Source organism: Musca autumnalis, unplaced genomic scaffold (genome assembly GCF_047663935.1).
Source record: "Musca autumnalis isolate F117 unplaced genomic scaffold, ASM4766393v1 scaffold_1, whole genome shotgun sequence".
Classification (NCBI taxonomy): Eukaryota; Metazoa; Arthropoda; class Insecta; order Diptera; family Muscidae; genus Musca; species Musca autumnalis.
Genome location: NW_027411644.1, coordinates 209,103,011 through 209,123,376, shown reverse-complemented (window position 1 = coordinate 209,123,376; position 20,366 = coordinate 209,103,011). Strand labels below are relative to the sequence as shown.

Genomic DNA, 20,366 nt, shown 5'->3' with positions numbered 1-20,366 from the left:
AAAATATCACCTTTGCAACGATGTAACGTAGGTTGTCGTAGGTGGTCAAACAACAAAAATATCGCAATAGCCGCTAATAGAACCCAACTTTTCATTTTTGCGATTTTAATAATAATGACTAATATCGCAGCTTTGGTTGGGGACCTTCCAAAAAGAAAGTTTGACTATGAAAGCAGAAAACCCCATCTTTACAATGATGCAAAGTAGGTTAGCGTAAGTGGCCAATTAATGGAGATATCGCTACAGGTCGCAATATTGATCGGACCGTCACGAAGTTTTGGGGGTTAATGGGGGTCCTACCTAGGAAAAAACTCACTGATTTAGGTAATGGTCCGATATTATTCAGGGGTCGGAATGTGAAAAAAACTTACATGGAGAAAAGGCCAACGTTTTGTTTCAAAGCGAATATCTCTCTTCTCTAAGAAGTATATCGAAAGCAAAACCTGGCAAAGAAAGTAGAAAATATCACATTTACAACTAAGTGAAGTTGGTTGTCATAAGTGGTCAAACAACAGAGATGTCGCAATAGTCGGTAATGTATCCCTTATTCCATTTTTGTGCAATCAAACTGCAGGTCGAAATTTTGAACGGTTCTTCAGAAAATGTTGGGGGTTGATGCGGTCTCACAGAGAAAGAATCCTATTCATGGTTGGCGTACATCTCACTTTTCCATTTTTTTATTTGAGTTGTGCTGACCATGCACTGAAATGCGATTCAACAAAATTGACCTGTACTAATGAACACATTCAGAGCAAAGGCGCTAAGCTATCCCAATTTTAATATTTTGAAATTTACCGGTCAAAAGCTTATGCACAGGTGTAAGTGTAGGGTATCACATAGTCGGCCCCGACCCGACTATAGCCTTGACTCACTTTTTTTTATTTATTTTTTAAGAAAAAAAAAACTTTTTTGATGATGATGTCAAAAATCTACTAAAAAATTTCCGATTTCTGTTTTTCCGGAAAATTGTGTTCGAAATTTCGAACAATGGCGCTTATCCTATATGAATAGAAGTAAAAAAATATTTAGTTGCTGTTTTATTGATTTATTTTATCATTTTGAAAAAATGGTTGAAGATTGGTATTGAGTCTTCCTTGGGCCTACAAAACTTTTCCCCGAAATGTGTGAGTCCTGGTACTCTAGAAATTTATCAGTATCGGTCCTCGTTCTACATGAATACATGACACATGGCGGTGCACGCAGAATCGGCAGACCTAAGCTTCGATGGAGCAAACAAGTGGATGAAGAAATGGAAAGGCGCGGTATTCCAAAAAGTCAAGCGAAAAACAGAGAGGAATGGAGATCTTTTCTTAGTTCGGTCTATGGAACAAATGTTCTGTAATGGGCCAACTAAGTAAGTAAGTAAGGTCCTCGTTCTATTTAGCCCCCGTAGAAAAGTACCTCCCGATTTTAGGCTTTTTTAGGTTTTTAGCCGCACTATCCTACACATTAGGCTTAAGTGTAGTATTTAGTCTTCTATTGGGCTAAAATAATATTTGTACTGACACATAACATTTCCAAGTTTTGGTATAGCCACCGCTTTAGTTCTCATTTTTAACACAGTTGCAGTTGACCAATCAAACTAAATCTTTGCACACTATTCAGATTTGGATGACAATACATGCATATGAAAGCAAAACCAATATGGGTCCATTTATTCCTATAACGCCCATATAGCGGTACCACCCGATTTCAAAAGTTTTGAGGATTTGGTCTTCATTTTAGTCCGAATTGGCTGTAACTAGGCATTTGGAGTTCGCACCAAAAATTGTGGATATAGATCAGATTTTGGTGTGATCCCCATATAACGGTACCACTCGATTTCAGGCAATTTAAAGTTTTATCTACATTTTCGGCCTAAATTGACTGTAATTTGGTTATGCTCAAAAATGGTCAGTGGTCAAAAAATAAAATATAATTAAAAAGATTATGTTACAGTGTTTTATTTATAAATGCACTACAAACTAGAAAATAATTTTTCATGGTGGAATCTCTCAAATAAAACGCTTGCCATTTAACATTGTCACAATTTTTAATTCAGATTCCATCATGAAAAATTATTTTCTAGTTTTAAGTACATTTATAAATAAATCACTGTAACTTAATATTTTTAATAATTTTTTATTTTACAATTTTTTAAAATTTATTTAAAAAGTATCCAAAAATATAGGATTCAAAAATATACCCCTACATCGAGGGGAGGGGAGTTTTCATATATAAACCTGTTTAAAAATTTACAATTTTCGTCCATAAATATTTTTTTTTGAAAAAAAGTGATTTTATTGTTCGAACGTCGAACACCAAGTACGAAATGGGCTAACCACTTCGTTATCTTCCTGGAATGCCCATCTAATGCCCATAAAGCACCATCACGTTATTTAAGACATTACGATACTTGATAATTCCATTTATTTTATGAATGGGTCCAATCCCTTTCCCCGAAAAAAAATTCAGACCATTAAGCCTCCATGTTTTACAGTGTCCTTGTAATATTTAGGATTTAACCATTGCCCATTTGATCGACGCCTTATGCCATACGAATCCTTTAAATTAAACTTAGATTCATCAGAAAGTCCAGATGGGACTTGGCGCATTCAAGGCTGGCTTTTCAATTTTTTGTCGATATGAAAGTTTTTTTTGCTGGTCGTCGACTAAATGAGCCGACCTCTACCGCTCTTCTGTAAATCGTTCTTTCGCCAATTTTTAAATTTAATCGATTTTGCATTTGACCAGAAGATGCTGTAGCATCATTTGTGGATGAATATGAACAATATCGACTAATGTTTTGGTATACGTTCCTTATAGCGATACCTCCTGATTTTCGGTATTTTAAGGATTTAAGCCACATTTCCCTACAAATTAGCTGTCATTTGGTACTTAGGGTTCCTGGTGGTCACAAAACCTTTGCAACAAAAATTGTGGACCTGGGTCCACGTTTAGCTATAGCCCCCATATAACGGTACCTCACGATTTTCAGTATATTGAGGATTTAAGCTACAATAAATAATTTCACTAGTTTTTGTTCCTTAAATTGGTGGGTGCTTATTTTTGTCCACTTATATTTGCGACTTATTTTAATTTTTTTTTTTTTTAATTGTAACTTTTTTAATAAATTCAGAAATTTGTGTTTTTTTTTAATAATAAGGATATAAATAAAGAGAAAAATACAAAAAATACAGCTTTGTTATTTTTAAAAAACTATCATTTTAAAAAAATGTACTGAGGCGGAGCTTTAGTTTTGTCGACACTGTATATGTACATGCAAAAATATTTCCTTGAATAAAATAAATTGCAACTATCCTCCAACGTAACGTACTAAAAGGATTTAGTAGGAGTGTTACCTCCTGCAACACACAAAAATACAATATCATAAGTTCAATACACAGAACTGAACGCGTAGAGAAAGTCTTCATTTCGCCTATATTTATAAATAAAAATATTTAGAAATGGTAACATTTAAAGTTAATATAACTATCGACATTCCCTTATAATTTATCTTAGTCGGAAATTACAAATAACCTATTCTATAAAAAAATTGAATTCAGAAGTTGAAGTGCTATAAAGTATACTGTATTTGTATCACTGTAAGTACTTACTAAAACTGATTTTTTATTGATTCATATGAAAGTCCTTTAAAAAAAAAACTAATAAAATCCAAAATATCATCCCCTGCTAAAGCTAAGGACATCACTTTTTACTTGTGTCCTTTTATACATAAATGAATTATCATCATCGTTATCAACATTAATAACCTTCACATGTTGAAAGCATCTTCAGTATCATAAACTACATTTGACCTTCTGGACGACTTTACTTTATAACGGACTTTATTTTCTCACAATAAATATCTAGCAGGAACAGCAATAACAACAAAACCCATTAAAGTTATAGACATGAAATTAACTCAAAAAAATGTCATAAGATGTAATCTTTCACGACGCACACACACACAACCTTAAGGTCATTTTCAAATTTTTAAGCATTCACTTTAAACATAAAACAAATGGCAAATAGCAAAATAAAAAACAGGAGAAAAGTTATAAAAAACTATAAAACTTGTACTGTAGAATGTAGAAAAAAACATTTCTTGTTTTTCGTGAAAAACAAAAATCACATTACACCGAAAGTGAAAACAGACAAATGATGATGGCTAGAACGAACATTTCATAATAACATAAATCCTACAAATGTGATTTAACTTCAAGCAAAACAAATTTACTTTAGAGCAAAAAAATCTGAGTTACTCGGTAGGACAGTAAGTAGCAAAAAATGATGAAAAGCTTCAACAAAAGATTAAGTAAAAAACAAGCCTGCAAAGCATAAATGAAATGTTTGAGACAAAAAACAAGAATAGAAGCCAAAATGATGGACAACTTATGAGGAAAATATGAAACGACACGAAATAAGTAGCAAAGATAAACAAAAAAAAATAATCTATATATATAAAAAAGGATGATGTTAGTTACTACGCTTATAACTCAAGAACGGCTGAACAGATTTTGACAATTCGCACCAATTTGGAATGGTCTCATGTCAGAAAAGGATAAAACCTAAAAAAATCGCGAAAATTTACGAAAAATTTACAAAAATATTTATTCAATAAAGTCAATTTTTCCACAAATTTCTATCGAGCTTCGCGTTTGGAGTAAATCTTGGCACTTATTTGGGCTGTTTTTGGGGAAAATTGTATTTGCACCTACTGTGAGGGTCCATTGTACGCCTTTGTCAATTTTTGAAAGTTGTATAGAATTTTTTATTTACAATCAAATCGATTTTCATTTATTTTCAAGCGTGTTTTTAGGAAATTAACAGCGAAAAATGGTTAAAAGGGCTTAGTTTAGAGTTTGTAAAGATTAGTGGTGGCTTCGGTCCGATATCGATTGAAAGACTGAGGAAAAAGGTACAAATCCACAAAATTGGTGGGTTAATTGAAACATCAAGAGCTTCGAGGTAATTTCATTGGAAGTGAAGTTGTGGCATATATGTATACTTTTAAACCGTAGGTAAAAACATCTTCGAAAGATAAACTTCCGATGTATGCGGTATAATATTTAAGCTGTACCAGATATACTTTGATACTGTTTAGATTCTGTCATGATACAAAAAAGGCAATTACAAACGGCCAAATACATACATACAAACATACATATGTACATTGGTACTGTTGGTACACTGTATGTATGTCATTCGAAAAAGGATGATATTCAAAATTGGAAAAAACAAGAAATCGGAGGTACTGGAGTTTTTTGGTCGAATTATCTGACAAATATTCTTTATCGGCGACATAAGTAGGTAAATACTTATTAATCGTTAATTAGTTTGTGATATTAATTTGACTATGTTATTTACGTCGAAATTAAATATAGGGTGACCAAGTAATCGACAACCGTCAGGTGGTAGTGTGACAAGACTTCAAGCATCCGAAACACACAAAGAACGGCAACTAACAGAATAGATCTGTCCATGTTACCAGAGCCATTGCACCTAATACCGTGCAGTGCAAGTAGAATTCGGGAGATCACATTAAATAGAGAAGTCAGAAAAAAAAGTAAAAAAGCGTTAAGTTCGGCCGGGCCGAACTTTTAATACCCTCCACCATAAAATATTCTGAACTAAAACGGAATAATTATGTTCTTTCCTGTCCACAATTTTAGACGAAAATATTTTGTGACCTCTGATACCTAAATAAGGTAAAAAACATAACAAATGTATTCAATCGATAAGGAACCTTATATGGGGCTATATCAAAATGAAAATCGGGTTATATAGGGGACTATACCTAAACATGGACCTATGTTGACAGTTTTTGGTGGAGATATTTTGTGATTACTAGAAACCTCAACGGCCAAATTACAGGTAGTTCGATCAAAAATGTTAGCTAATATACTCAAAATACCAAAAATCGGGAGGTACCGCTATATGGGGGCTATACTAAAACATGGACCTTGACTGTTTTTAGTGGATATACTTTGGGAACCACTGGGAACCCCAAACCTGAAATTACAGATAGTTCGGTCAAGAAATGTAATTAAAATCCACAAAATACAGAAAATCGGGAGGTACCGTTATATAGGGACTCTACCAAAACATGGACCTATGTTGACAGTTTTTGGTGGAGATGTTTGTGTGATTACTAGGAACCTCAACTGTCAAATTACAGGTAGTTCGGTTAAAAATTTTAGCTAATATCCTCAAAATATAGATAATCGGGAGGTACCGTTATATGGAGGCTGTACCAAAACATGGACCTATGTTGACGGTTTTTGGTGGAGATGTTTTGTGACCACTGGGAACCCCAAACGTAAAATTACAGGTAGTTCGGTCAAAAAATTTAGTTAAAATCCCCAAAATACCGAAAATCGGGAGGTAGCGTTATATGGGGGCTATACCAAAAAGTGTTCCGATATAACCCATCTTCGAACTTACCCTGCCTATGGAAAAATACACGCTCGGGTGCAAAAATATAGCGCTCTAGATCAATTATTGCGAACGTTAGAGTGATCACAACAGACGGACAGACAGACAGACGGTCATGACTAGATCGTCTTAGAATTTTATCCTGATCAAGAATATATGTGCAAATGATTAGTTCGATGTGTTACAAACATAAAAACAAACTAAATATACCCTCCATACTATGGTGGAGGGTATAAAAACAGACGAAGGTGGTTACCTGATAACGATCGGATCAAAATGGGTAAATAGGTTAAAATGGGTTAATTGATTAAAACGAAAATTTAAAGAAGTACTATATTCAGCATTAAATTCAAATTCATATTCAATTGCTTTAGTGAAATATCGTGTTTAGTGGTGCAAACAAAAATTGCAGAAAACCATCGATTATGAAACGAGTAGGGCCTTATGATATTATTTTGCTTCAACTGCGCTACCAAATATTTTTATTTACATCGCAAAACGTGTTATTTGCTTAAAAAATATGTCTTAGTCCCGATTTAGAGTTACCTAATTTTTTTCGCGGCTATTGTCAGTTTATAGAAGAGAGAGTCGAGGATAATAGAAACACTTTGCCTCTCAGTACCTTCTCTCTTCGTCAAACTGACAATTGTCGAATGTACAATTGTCTAATGTGCATCTGCTTCAAAGATCGTTCAAAACAAAGAAATATTTGCCATTGAACAAAGTGATAGCAATAATAGTGTTATAGGTTTGAACCAAAGCCATAAAGTTCTGTACCTAACAAACTGCGAGACGAAGTTCGCCGGGTCCCCTAGTATTTCATAAAATAATAAGAAAACTTAAAAAAATAACCTTGGAAACCAACAGACAAAATAACCAAGTTTATAAGGGGTGCGCCAACAATTTTGAAAAGCCTACCAAATGTATCGTACAGTAAATTTTTAAGTATTTACATCAAAATTTTATCTAATTCATGATGACTAGACAGCGGAATTTTATGCAACCCGTCTTTTTGGTCAGATTCATGTCAAATTTTGGGACTAGGCATATTTTTGGCTTCTGATTAAATTGCAATCGAAACATATGACATACGCAATATTATGCAAAATGCATAATTTTTTGCATCTGCAAAATATATGCATTTTACATATTTTCTTATGCAACAAATATTTCAATAATAGTTACAAAAATGTTTGTATGTACAATTTTTCGTTTAAAATTCTCAAGTCAATAAAATAGAGAAATGTATAACCACAGCCTCAACCTTCAAAATACCGAAAATCGGGAGGTATCGTTGTATGGGGGCTATATGAAGAAGTGGACCTATACCGAAAAATTTCAGGTGGAATGTTTAATACCCCCAAGGAAGACTTAATGCCACATTTCAGCCATTTCGGAGGGATATTGGGGCCACAACCTTCTAAATACCATAAATCCGGAGGTACCATTCTATGGGGGCCATATGAAGACGTGGACCTATACCGACAAATTTCATGTGGAAAGTTTTATACCCCCAATGAGGACTAAATACCAAATTTCAGTCATTTCCGTTGGATATTGAGGCTACAACTTTCAAAATACCGAAAATCGGCAAGGTACCGTTCTATGAGGGCTATATGAAGACGGGGAACTATGCCGACAAATTTCAGGTGGAAAGTTTTATACTCCCAACGGAGACTTTATACAAAATGTCAGCCATTTAAGTGTGTTGTTTAGGCCACAGCCTTCAAAATATCGGAAATCGGAAGGTACCGTTCTATGGGGGCTATATGAAGACGTGGACCTATGCGGACAAAATTCAGGTGTAAAGTTTCATACCCCTAACGAAGACTTAATATCAAATTACATCCATTTCGGTGGGATATTTAGACCACAAATCCTTGTATATATTTTTACATATGGTTTTGCATATGCTCATCTTATGCAAATATGCCAAAATATGCAAAAATGTCTGGGCCTAATTCGTTTTATTTTGTGATAAAACGAATTTCTCTCTAATCAGATTTTCTCTACGACCATACTAACAATATATGCATTTGCATAGGATTCCGCTATCTAATGATGACGTAGTAGTACTTCCACTACTTACTTTTGAAGCAGGCCACAGGTAATCATGATAGAATCGCTCCGTTCCCCATCTTCCTCAGATTGGTATCCAAATCAGTGAACAGCAGTGTGTTTTTTTTTACCATACTGCCAGTTGGTAGAAATTTTCAGTTATTTTACAATCAATAAAAATGCTAAAAATGTATGGAATGTTAGGATTCCTTTTTGATTCCTGTCCGTGTACTCGAACATTTTTTTTCGAATTATTACAAATGTTTTGAATTTTGACAGTTGTATAACTGAAAAGTTGGTAAAAAAGGGTTCCAGTAACACTTAGTAAAATTACCGATTTTTATACCCTCAGCCTTAAGGTTAGAAAGGGTATATACACTTTGATATGACCAAAAATGTGCCTCATCGAAATAACGGTTTTAGACCCCAAGTGTAATTGGACGAAATTCGTTTCAGACAATTTGGAGTCGATTTAGCCATGTCCATCCGTCTGTCTGGCTGGCTGGTGCGCACAAGCTTAGTTTAATTTCGAAGATGGGCCATATCGGTCCACTCCTTCGGGTATCTTTCCCACAAAAGTTAAAAATGTGTCTGTAAAATGGTGTGAACGATAACTGTCGAAGGGAACAATCGATTTTGTCCAAACTTTCCACATCGTACTATTCCTTCTAGATATAGGTCGGGTTCGAATATGGAATATATTGGCCCACTCCTTCGGGTACATCCCACACAAAATTGGGTTAAAGTGAAGTTTAAGAGCCCCACTCGGATCGTTTTGAAATATGTTTCAGTAAGTTGTCCCTGCGGCTCAATTTACGACGGTACAATCTTTTTATTGCGCAAGTCCATACTTCCTGAGATATTGGCCTAAAAGCTCCAAGAAACCCTGAGGGCACCAACTCAACTCAAGATAATTCTCGCAGTGCAGACTTTCCACATCGTATTTTTCATCCTGTCATGTATCACGTTGGAATATGGACGGACATCGGCCCACTCCTTCGGGTACCTCCCACACAAAATTCGGATAAAGTGAAGTTTAAGAGCACCTCTCGGATCGCTCCGAATTTTTTTCTATAGGTTGTCCTTGCGGCTTCCTTTACGACGGTACAATTTTTTCTTGAGCAAGTCCATACTTTGAGATATTGGCCTAAAAGCTCCATGAAAAGCTGACGGCATCAACCAAAATGGCAAAGCCGCAAAATAATTCTTGCAGGCAGTTTCTGATTGGTGGAGACTTTACACTTAGTATTATTTCTTCCAGTCATGTATCAGATTGGAATATGGGCTATATCGGTCCACTTCTGCGGGTATTTCCCGCACAAAATTGGAAAAAGTAAACTTTAGAAGCTCCTCTCGCATTGTTTTATGCTTTTTTCAGTAGGTAAGTTCAACGGTACAATTTTTTTTCGGAGTAAGTCAGTACTTCCTGAGAAAATAGCCCAAAAGCTCCAAAACCCTGCCTGCACATACTAAAAAGGCTGTGGAACAAGATAACTTTAACATTTTTCAAAAATTTCTTTTAAACTGAGTTTAACGTTGTTTAATATTTTGAGTCCTTTGTGAAGAAGTTTGGTTAATATGTCAATAATTTGGTATAGCCGCACTAGGCTGCCTACAGATTTTTAAGGAAACTCTTGATACAAAATCAATATATTTTATATAAGGCATGATTATTGTGATTGTTTTTTTTTTCAGTGGCTGAGGGTATATCTCCGTCAGTACAGCTGACTGATACTTTCTTACTTGTTACAATCAATAAAATTGCTTAAAATTTATGGAATGCACAATGGGTCCAACGGCAGGTTTCTGAGACAAAAAGTCTATTTTCAAGCCATATATTTGAATAAAATAGTAAATTAATTAAAATGTAACGGGATTAAATTCTTAACACTTTAGACCAATTAAAGAGAAAAACTTTTCAATCTGTCTACGCTTCATGATGGTATACCGCTCTGTCATAGATAGTACACCTTATATTGTAAAATTTTATAAAATTCAATCACAGGAGGAACAAAATTGTATCGCTCGACAATTAAACGCCACTAATTTATATAAGGCTTTTTAAAATGGAAAATGCGTGGGAGGATATGCTAAATAAGGTTATGATAAAGAATTAAAAATGTTAGATATGATAAGAAATTTTAGGTGTAGACATGTGATGTCTGCATTGTAGTTTATATGATTTTTTTTTTTTAATATAGCGCTCGGTATCGCGACGTATCCGCGAAACTTATATGTGGTAGAAGGTAATAGTGAGTACTACCAGGGTTTCGGAGTCGTAGTCTAGCAAATTTTGCTGGAGTCGGAGCCCAAGTCTTGAAAAAAGCTCGACTCCGGGCAACAATTTGTTCTACATTTACCAAAAATTTGTTAAATAAAAAATTCTTTAAATCAGTAAAAGACTATAATTTAAATACAACAAATATGTATTACATAATAGAGTTATAATTGATGTGACCAAAAGGAAATTTTTTTTAACAAATCGTCACTAAGTTATGTACATTACCTCTACAGGATGGTGGATATAATAATTTCTATGTCTATTTAATCATTTCCGATTCTCTGTTCGGCCTAGCCGAACTTAACGTTGGTTTTACTTGTATTCGTTTTGAAGTGGTACACAATAGACCCTTTTCACCATAATATACTAAGGTTGTTCCGTTTGTAACACATCGAAATATTCGTCGGAAATCCTATAAATATAAATATGACTGTTTTTCCATCTGTCTGTTGGTACGGAAGTTTACATTACTCCTAATTTGTTTGGTATTAAAAATTGTTTATATCGGCCCACGTTTTGATATATATAGTAGTAATAACCATATAATAGTAATAACTGATTTTTCCGTATTTAACCTCATTGTCGAACCGAAATGCCTTACATTTGTTATATAGTAATCGAAAGGGGTATAAAACATTCCTGCAAAGAATTGTGGATATAGGTTTAAGATTAAATACAACACAATATAGCGGTACGGCCGATTTTATGTATTTCGAAGGTTTTTTTTTTTTTTGTCACATTATACTGTGCAACACGAAAAAATTCACCACAGCGTTATAGAAAAACAAGTAAGCCAAGGCTATATTCGGACGGGGCCGACAATGTATTACCCTACACCTTTAACGTTGGGAATTAGCTTCCCACATATCAAAATTTCTTTATGGAACAAATAAACTTATTGTAAAAAGTAAAATTGTGGATTCTGGTACCGTATCACACCAGGCTTAAATAATAACATAATAAGTGTTTCACAACCATCCCAAAAGGGACAACGCTCAATGATACAGAACCCACAGCTTATCTCCGAGTCCGAACGGCGTGTCCTATGACACCACTTGTAGAGTAGTTTTACATGACTGAAATACTCAGAAAATGTCGCAAACCTTACTGAAGTATATTTTGCAACCGGTGAAACTGAAGTATATTTTGCAATTTTGAAAAAAAAGGCGGCAAAGCGACCCATGCTGCAATGTATGTATAAAAGTCCAATTGGGCAATTAAAACATTAGGGCACCATGTAATTTGCAATAATGCAACAACTGGGAATGGTAAACTGTCTCTACACAAACCCATTATATATTAAACAGTAGGCCCGTTATCTACCAGACACTTTATTGTAATTTTCATCAGGGGGAAGATCAGTAGTTATATTTTCATATGTAGTCTACTTTGCCGGTATATCGGCCTTTTTGTAGAAAATTTACTTCTGTTGAAACTGAGGTATGGGGTATTGTATCTCGCGAATTGTTTTAATATATCATAACTTTTGAACGCATTTAGGTAAAATAAACTGTTTTAGCACGGTTCACCGATGGATTTTTTTTAAATTATAAATTGAGCGGAAGCTGTGGTCATATTAATGTAAAAAAAATAGGAAAAAATCGTTGAAGGAAACGAGTTTTTTTAAGTCAATTTTCAATTAGTGGCTTTACAATGCAATGTAGAGTATAATGTTCAAAGAAGAAGTTAAAGAATACACTTCAGAGATGAAGTTTCTAATGTATGATTTTTTAATATAACCACCGCATCAATCTCAAATGGATGCTGACATTTTGAAGACTAAAAAATTAGGTTTTTTGAATTTTTGCTCTAATCGGGACGCGCAACTGTACTCGTTTAAAAACTGATTATGACATTGTAGTACTCGCGATTACGCATTTTTTGATGTATAACTCGGGCGTGTAGCCTTCAAAGGTTCACAACAATCTCAGCTTAAAGTCGAAATTTTTGTGCGTAAATTTTTCTAAAAAACCAGTTTTTTGGATTCAAAATTTACAAATGCCATTCGATTTCAGTGGAAACCCGCGTGAATTTAGTTTTTTACGTTCTGAATCTAACAAGCCTTTTCGCGTCTAAATCCATCCACTAGATCGGCGGATATGATACCCCTCAAATTTCGAAAATCTGCAAAAAATATTTTTGAAAATATCGCGTATTTAGACGGGTTTTAGATGTGTCATTCCTACTTAGATAAATAGAGCGAAACGCATATTTAAAATGTGCGAAAACAGATATTGAAAAACGTTCGCGAATCCGGAGATATAATAGATTTTTTCTAAAAACTGAGTGCGATGCTACATCCACGGTTCTTGATGGATCGCATTGAAATGACATAGGATGATGTATTTTTTAATGGTGATCACTGAAATCGGATGCGCATAAAATGCAAATGTACTTCGTGGAAATTATGGGCATTTTACTGTTTTTTGCACCCTAACATGCAACTGATGCTACATCGTGGTCGCCAAATGGAATTTCACAAAGTGTATATCAAATAAGAGGGATTGATTCGCTGTTTTGGAGAATCGGATGCGCATCTTGTGATTTCCACTATTACGCGGTTTCTATGCGTTTCAAATGTTGTAATATTCAATATAACATTATTTTAATGTTATGCCACAATTGGAATTCCTTGTGATTTAAAATAATGTTCTAAAAATATTCGCCAATAGGAAAACTATAAGTGAAAAAGTTGTTGCAACGGAATATCTTCATTATTGCGTGAAATTTGATCGAAAATGACGAAGAACTCAATCATTTTTTCTTCAACCTTTCCTATAAAACCATAAAAAAATAAAATTAGAATAACATAATTTTTATTTTTTTCGTCATATTTTCTTTGTATCTTTGCAAATAACATGAATACTATAGCTCCAAAATTCACGACTTAGGTTTCATTTTATTCCTCACAATGTCTGGATGCTGCTATAATTTTTTTATATATATTTTTTGTAAGTATAAGCGCTAGTGTTTCAAAAATATGTTTGTAAATACGTGAAATTATTTAAAAAATTTAATTTTTCGCGAATCCAATGAAACTTTTTGAATTTTTTTTGCATACTCTCAAAGGGTGCGAATTCAGTTAACGATAATTGGATATAACAGCTTACTATATTAAGCCGCGATTTTTTTAGAATTTTTTCTAATTAGCATAATTAAAACGGTCATATCTTTTGCGCGCAACGATCAAAGTTGGTAACGAAAACAGATTTGGAATGACGATTTTTTTCTTAATCTATGTACCAAAAATCATAGATGTAGTATCAAAATTTTTTTTTGATTTTTTTGAAATGGAAAAGACGATTTTAGACATTTTTGCTGATATGCCCTCCAGGAAATAAAATATAGACCAAAAATATTTTTTTGTATTTTCCATACAAAAGTAATGGTCTATTTCAACCGCTGAATAATATCAGATCATCATCCAAAATTTTAAACATCTTCCTAACCTCGTAAAAAATTTCGTGATTATTGAGCTATAATTGCGACCTCTAGCGTGTTTATGATTACACTACAAACAAATAACAGGGTATATTAGGCTGTAACACTGTTATCTTATCATGTACACAACACAATTGACATCAATAGAAAGGTCAAGCGTTTATCTTCCAAGTATAGCTTACTTGCCCGGAATGTCTCTTCCAGGAATAAAGATATAAGCTGTATATTAAAATTTTATTATCTGATCGGTATCTCAAATTGCAAGCTACTTCTTTGTCATATACTCTTAACATACATAAAATCGCGTTGATAGGACCTACAGTTTATATTATGTTTTTGGTCCATTTCACCTGCTAAATATTTCACGATCATCTCCAACAAAAATAGGGATCCATTCTGGTCTTAAGCCGACCTCCATGCAAAATTTCGTGACGATCGGTCAATAATTGCGGCCTGGAGTTTGATTACAATTTATAATAAAGTTGTCGCTAATTCCTACCGAAACAATAATGTTTTCAACTTTTATTGCTACTTTTCATTCATAATTTTGCGTTTTAATTTTACGGATTTTTGTCGGTAACTCGAAAAATTAATTACAGAATTCCACTACAGGTGTTCATGCAAATGTTAGTTAGTGGAAGAAATGCCCAAGGATGTCTCTATATCGCGGTATATAACATGACGATCTAGCATTATCCCGAATTATCTCGAATTACAAACACGTTCAAAGTATCGGTCGGCTTTACCCACAGAGGTATACCATCAGCCTGTATGAATTGAAACACCATTTTCCAGTAAGTATTTAGGGGGTATTCAAACTTGTCGTAAAAAAGATATGGAGTAGAATAAAATCTCAAAAGTTTGTGGGGTAGGTACCTACAGGAATAGACCGACATAGTCCATTTTGGAAGTGTGTCTTAATTTGGGAGTCATTCCTCTCGATAGGACTTGGACTTACTAGAAGTACCTTTCCAAATTTCCAAAGGATTCTCAATTCAACAAAAATATTGATCATTTGTGTGGGTGGTACCCTAAGGTATGGACCGATAGGGTCCACTTTTTAACATAAACTAAGTTGGACAAAATATTTCGAGATCAAAGTTTGGACCAAAACGGTTGCTTCGTTTATGAGATATTTCGCTTACCATTTTAGAGAATATATTCGAACTTATGTGGGGGAGGTACCGGAAGGGGTAGACCTATATGCACTATCTTTGAAATTCATATGTTATTCTGTGTGGACCACAGCCACAACACATGGTGGTCATAGGGTTTTTACAGTTTAAAACAAGTAAAAAAGTATCAGTCAGCTTTGCTGACAGAGATATACCCTCAGCCTGTGTATATTGAAACAATGCTTTCCCAAAAACGTTTTCCCAAGGAGATACTTAAAAGAAAGGGATCTACATTGACCATTATGAAAGTGGATCTCCAGCAACTACATATGGTGCCATAGGGGATTTTTACACCCTTCGGGCTGTTTGCTCAAGAAGTATGGACTTTTACCATTTTTTTTGCTTCAACAAAAATCAATGTGATTCGATTGCAGGTCTTAAAGTAAACTTATCCGAAATTTTTTGTGGGAGGTACCGGATGGAGTGGACAAATATAGACCATATTTGAACCTGATCTATATCTGGTAGATATATTAGGATGTGTAAAGTATGGACCAATTCGGCCACTCCCTTCAAGAGTTACCGTACGAACAATTTTCCGACCATTTTTGAACTTTTGTGGGGGAGGTACCTGAAGGAGTGGATCGATATGGCTTATCTTCGAACCTAAACTATGTAAGGCCAAATTTTGGACCGAATCGGCAGATCCATTCGAGAGTTATCTTGCGCTCCAACCCCTTCACACGGTGTCATAGGGGTTTTGTGAAACTTTCAGGCTATTTTCTCAGGAAGTTTGGACTTACCCCTGATGAAACTTTTACCGTCGTATTGAGGGCAGTGAATACAAGTTGCTAAAACAAATATCAAAGCGATTCGAGAGCAGGTCCAAAACTGAACTTATCCGAAATTTTGTGTGGGAGGTACCCGAAGGAGAAAACCTATTGAGTCCATGTTGGAACCTCATCTAAGTCTGGTACATATTTCACGATGGGCAAATTATGAACCAAATCGGTTACCCTCTTCAAGAGTTATCGTGCGCACAAATTTTCCGAACATTTTCGAACTTTTGTGGGGGAAGGAGTGGACCGATATAGCCCATCTTCGAACTTAAACTAAGTTTGGGCAAAATATTACGAAAGCCAAAATTCGAACCGAATCGGATCATCCGTTCGAGAGTTATCGTGCGCTCCCCCCAGACAGACGGACGGACATGGCTAGATCGGACATGGCTAGATCTGAAACACATTACGTCCAAACATACTTAGGGTCTAAAACTATTATTTCGATAAGGCACATTTTCATCGTATCAAAGTGTATATACCCTCTTTAGCCTAAAGGCTGAGGGTATAAAAACTTGTCCAGTCGTAATGGGAGCAGCGAATACAAGCTGTTACAACATAAATCAAAATGATTCGAGAGGAGTTCTTAAACTGCAAGTTTCCGAAATTTTTGGTGGGAGTTACCCGAAGGAGTGGACCCATATAGTCAATATTCGAACTTTATCTATGTCTGGTAGATATATTACAATGTGCAAAGTATGGACGAAATCGGTTGGTCCCTTAAATAGTGATCGTGCGCATAATTTTTGCGGAAAATTTTGAACTTTTGTGGGGGCGGTACTCGACGGTGTGGACAGATGTGGCCCATCTTCGAACTTAAACTAAGATTGGACAAAAAATTACGAAAGCCTACATTTGGACCAAATAGGTTAATCCGTTCGAGAGTTCTCGTGCGCTCCAGCCAGCCAGACGCACGGGCGGACATTGCTAAATCGGCTCCAAATTGTCTGAAACGGATTTAGTCCAAACATACTTTGGTTCTAAAACAATAATTTCGATGAGGCACATTTTGCCCGTCTGAAAGAGTATATACCTTCGTTAGCATAAATGCTGAGGGTATAATAATAAAATTACAACTGGAATTTTTAGAATTATAAACGAAACCAAATCGGTTGATCTGTTCGAGAATTGTAGGGTGCTCTACCCAGCCAGGCAAAGGGACGGACAGAGCTAAATCGATTCCTAACTGACAGAAACGGATTTAGTCCAAATTTGGGATCTGAAACCATTTTCATAGTGTATATAGCCTTTTTAGCCTATATACCGAGCATTTTAAAACAAATTTCGAATTTAGCCTTTTTTACTAGTTTTCTTCAAACACAATTATTCAAAACTTGGGAATTTTAAAGTAATCGTTATGGAAAACCGCTTTTGAAATATATGAATATTTTTTATTTATTTTTAACCAAATTTAAGGCGTAAACATGATATCAATGTTTTCTTTAGACTCAATTTTTAATTTTTATGCTCAAGGGGGAATTGTTTCTTATGATGAGGTACATTATTAGATCCACATACTACTTTTTGAATCTAAAGTAAAATTGTTGATTTCTTTCAAGCTACAAAGCCTAAACAGGCCATTAGTACACTAGCTATACGCATACACACATACATACATAGCATATCAAAGACAAACAATAACAAACTTATGAACATATTTCATATACAAATATTGAAGAAAACTTGAACAAGTTGTCCAGGACGACAAGGACACGTACCAAGCAAGTTGCAAGAAAAAAAACCGAGAAAAATATTTTCAAATAAACGTCATTATGTTTTGCGGGAAAAGGCCTTGAAGAAAATCCATCATGTATGAGATAAAGGGAAGGAATGACGACGATAGGGGGGCTAAATGAGTGGCATAAATAAAGGCCACATGTCAAGTAGACAGTTGATGATGATCATGTGGATAAGTACCTTCTTCTTTTGGCCAATGCAAAAAAAAACAGACACGAAAAATGAAAGCTAGTCCATAGCCCATTTATCCCACACAAAAGTAACATTATTTCACTTGAAGAAAATGAAACAACGAAATACAGCATACCGATACAGACACCGACCGACACACACACTCTCCTTGACTCACGAGGAACAGGAAGAGCCAAAAGCAATGAAAAAGATGAAGAAGAAAAAAATCGCATAATCAGCACCCAAAAAAGTCTTTAAGTAAAAATAACAAACGAATTTCTCTCTTCAACAAGACGGACGAAGGGACGGACAGTCAAAAGAGTTTAGTTATATACGAATGTGTGTATGTATGTAAGACGAGGGGTGACAAGAGGTAAAATTCCGCCAACAATCTAAAAGGCATCAAGACGTTTCGTAATAAAACAAACTTAAGCTACATAAGTTGATATTTACTTGATTAGAACGTTTCTTGATGATGGTGATGATGACGAAACATATGTGGGCCAGATCCAGATGCTTCCAGGATATTAGCAATAGTAATATTGACACAAATTTTAGTTAGAGAAACACACAACAACACTTTTCTTATCAAGAACACAACAAAATTGAAGGATTTTCTTATATTTTGTTTTCTTTCTATTTTTTATACAAAATATTCAAATATTGCTGTTTTAAGATAATATTTTTAAACTCCACAATTTGTTTGGTGTTTTATTCCACACAATCTCGAGAACTATAATGATATTGGTATATTTTCTAAGGAATAATTTGAAATAGTAAATGCTTTTTGGTTTTAAATGCTTAACGACACAGAAACGAAGTAACAAATTAAACCGCCACGTTAACCGCAATACTGCGTAGCCACATTACATTCATCGATTATTTGTGGGTATTTTTATGATTCTTATTATTTTCCCACAATGTAGGTAACAATTGTGACCGAGAATTTAATCCGCAAACACAGAGCGACGCCTTATTGCACAGAACACTGAACACAACACGTACCGTTAAATACAACGTTCGCAAGACATCTACTGACGAAACTACACAACTACTTTGGGCCACATCTCGCCCAAATCGTAGTAACAACACCGAAAACGTTAACGAGTCACAACAACAATTTACTTGTCGGTTGGCTAACACGAAACATTTGCGAGCATCCTATTCGAAAATCGAAATTAAGAACAGAAAAAAAACCTAAATTCGATTTATTAAGTCGTGAGCATGGGAGATGAAAGAGCCAAAAAGAGAGTTATGTCACGACAATGATGACGACGACTACGACAACAATAACCTATCACAAATCCACAAAAAGTCTGTACCCATTCGTTGGGAAGACAACAACGAGGCATAACAAAACATAACATATGCTCCACTTGTACTCTCGTGTTTGTACTCTGAGCGACATTTTATTACTCTTCGAATATTTCCGTTATTCGATTTCGATTATTTGTACATAAGAACAAAAATAAAAAAAAAAAACAAAACAAAAAATAGCGGTTAAGTATGGTCATGGTTGCACTTTCGAAAATTTCTCACATATTTCTTAAGAGAGAATTTCACAAAGTTTAAGAGAACATGGCAAATTTTAACGAAGGTTATTTTGTATAACACTTAGAAAATAATGAGAGCAAAAGGGAGAGAGTAGGCAATTAATAAAATTCCCACAGTTCATAAATTTCATATCGAATTGTTGTTGTTTGTGCTGCCGCTGCTATTAAAAATGACTAATTATGCAAAAAAATCCAATTTACGAAAATAAACACAGGAATGATGAAAACAACAACAGCAACAATACACCTTCTTCACAGCATACAGTACACACAAGAGACAAGTGTTTCATTACACGTAAGTGCTTATTCCCTTTCCACCATATAAGATGGGTGCATTAAGCGGAGGTATCTACTCCTATCTATGTACATATCTGTGCTAAGATTGAGAAAATTTTCTTTTGGATTTCTTAATTATGCACACATGCATTCCATTAGGTTGCAGGCAATTTTTATTTTAAAATGTTTGTCAGCTGTTGGCTCCGGTTGGGTGTTGACTGCTCGGAAGATATAACGAGTCACAGAATTTCAAAACGCCAATAACTGTTGTTTACCAAAAACTACTCCATAACATAACAAGTAAAAATGCTTTAACAAGTAAAAAAGTATCAGTCGGTTTTGTCGACAGGGATATAGCCTCAGCCTGTGTGAATTAATATTGACAATGTCAAATGTAATACCGGCAATATACTTCTAAAGGGCCTTCGAACAGATCCGAAACTGTACTTAAACAAAAATGTTGAACTTTTGTGGATAA

General features: G+C 34.8%; 1 protein-coding gene across 4 annotated transcripts in view; it reads right to left on the bottom strand.

The window, feature by feature from the left end:
* LOC141389026 (uncharacterized) overlaps positions 1 to 19,138 on the bottom strand; it is a 559,199-nt gene extending 540,061 nt beyond the window's left edge. Inside the window, exons 1-2 of one of the 4 annotated variants that reach the window (XM_073960025.1) lie at positions 19,065 to 19,098; positions 18,513 to 18,815 (exon numbers count right to left, since the gene is read on the bottom strand). The gene's annotated coding sequence lies outside the window, so the exon portion shown is untranslated. Of the gene's footprint in view, positions 1 to 18,512 lie in introns of all 4 variants that reach the window. The other 3 variants (XM_073960023.1, XM_073960024.1, XM_073960026.1) reach the window with 3 other exon arrangements.
* Between the last annotated feature and the right edge of the window lie 1,228 nt (positions 19,139 to 20,366).